Source organism: Pan paniscus, chromosome 1, assembly GCF_029289425.2.
Source record: "Pan paniscus chromosome 1, NHGRI_mPanPan1-v2.0_pri, whole genome shotgun sequence".
Lineage (NCBI taxonomy): Eukaryota > Metazoa > Chordata > Mammalia > Primates > Hominidae > Pan > Pan paniscus.
Window position 1 is genome coordinate 151,701,280 of NC_073249.2, and position 2,096 is coordinate 151,703,375.

General features: G+C 37.1%; 1 non-coding gene across 1 annotated transcript; it reads right to left on the reverse strand.

The window, feature by feature from the left end:
- Positions 1 to 1,537: 1,537 nt before the first annotated feature.
- LOC112438338 (U6 spliceosomal RNA) lies at positions 1,538 to 1,641 on the reverse strand. The gene has a single exon (XR_003026784.1). It is a non-coding gene; the product is annotated as a U6 spliceosomal RNA (small nuclear RNA).
- Positions 1,642 to 2,096: the final 455 nt, after the last annotated feature.

Consider the following 2,096-nt stretch of genomic DNA (forward strand, 5'->3'; position numbering starts at 1 on the left):
CTTTCTAACTTTTTGGTGTGGACATTTAATGCTATAAATATCCCTCTTACCACTACCTTAGCTGTGTCCCAGAGGTTCTGGTATGTTGTATCTTTGTTCTCCTTAGTTTCAAAGAACTTCTTGATTTCTGCCTTAATTTCATTATTTAGTTATGAATAATGTTAGTTATTCAGAAGCATGTTGTTTAATTTTCATGTAATTGTGTGGTTTTGATAAATTTTTTTAGTCTTGATTTCTAATTTTATTGCATTATGGTTTGAAAGTGTGTTTGGTATGATTTCAGTTTTTTCCTATTTGTTAAGGATTCTTTTATATCTGATTATTTGGTTTATTTTACAGTATGTGTCAGGTGGCGATGAGAAGAATGTATATTCTGTTGTTTTGGGAAGGAGAATTCTGTAGAGATCTATCAGATCCATTTGGTCTAATGTTGAGTTCAGGTCCTGAGTATCATTGCTAATTTTCTGTCTCTGCCTAATGCTGTCAGTGGATTGTTGATGTCTCCACCATTATTGTGTGGGAGTCTAAGTATCTTCGTGAGTCTCTAAGAACTTGGTTTATGAATCTGGGTGCTTCTGTTTTGGGTACATATATATTTAGGATAGTTAGGTCTTCTTGTTGAATTGCACTCTTTACCATTATTGTCATGACCTCTTTTGTCTTTTTTGATCTTTGTGGTTTAAAATCTGTTTTGTCTGAAATTAGGATTGCAAGTCTGGCTTTTGTCTGATTTCCATTTGCTTGGAAGATTTTCCTCTGTGCCTTTACTCTGAATGTATGGATGTAATTGCATGTGAGATGGGTGTTTTGAAAACAGCATACTGCTGGGTCTTGGTTTTCTATATAGACCTTACCACTCTGTGCTTTTTAAGTGGGGGCATTTAGCCCATTTATATTCAAAGTTAATATGGATATGTGTACATTTGATCCTGTCATTCTATTGTTAGGTAGTTATTACGCTGGCTTGTTTGTGTGGTTGCTTTATAGTGTCACTGGTCTGTTCACTTAAGTGTGTTTTTGTATTGGCTGGTAATGGTCTTTCCTTTCCATATTTAGTGCTCCTTTCAAAATCTCTTGTCAGGCAGGTCTAGTGGTAACAAACTCCCTCATCATTTGCTTATAGGGAAAGGATTTTATTTCTCTTTTGCTAAGAAAGCTTAGTTTGGCTGGATATGTAATTCTTGGTTGAAGATTTTTTTCTTTAAGAACATTATATAGGCTCTCAATCTCTTCTGGCTTGTAAGGTTTCCGCTGAGCAGCTTGCTGTTAGCCTGATGAGGTTCCCTTTGTAAGTGACCTGCCCTTTCTCTCTAGCTGCCTTTAACATTCCTTTCTTTTATTTTGACCTTAGAAAATCTGATGATTATGTGTCTTGGGGGTGATCTTCTTCTGTAGAATCTTGCAGAGGTTCTCTGTATTTCCAGAATTTGACTGTTGACTTCTCTAGAGAGGTTGGTGAAGTTTTCATAAATTATAACCTGGAACAGTTTTCAAGTTGTTTGTGCCCTCCCCATCTCTTTCAGGGATGCCAATGATTAAAAATATGGAACACTCCACACATTTGCATATCATCCTTGTGTAGGGACCACACTAATCTCTGTATCATTCCAATTTTAGTACAGGTGCTGTTAAAGTGAGCACATAAGCCAAGTTTTGTAATAACAGCAAGGCAGATATCTGTTCCCCAAGGGCAGCTGGCTCCTAAGAAAGAGGAGTGAACAGCTAACCATTCTCAGTAGTACTCCTAACCTCACTCATCTAATATTTCTATTTATGTAGGAAGGAAAAAAGGGTGGGACAATCAGCCAACATGTTTAAAGGAAATTTCTTGTTATGAAAACAATCCTAAAATTCATATGGAACCAAAAAAGAACCAAAAAGGATCTCACATAGCCAAGGCAAGACTAAGCAAAAAGAACAAACCTAGAGGCATAACATTACTGGACTTCAAACTATACTACAAGTCTATAGTTACAAAAGTGGCATGGTACTGGTATAAAAATAGGCATGTAAGGTGGAGCGCAGTGGCTCATGCCTGTAATCCCAGCATTTTGGGAGGCCGAGGTGGGCAGATTACCTGAGGTTGGGAGTTTGAG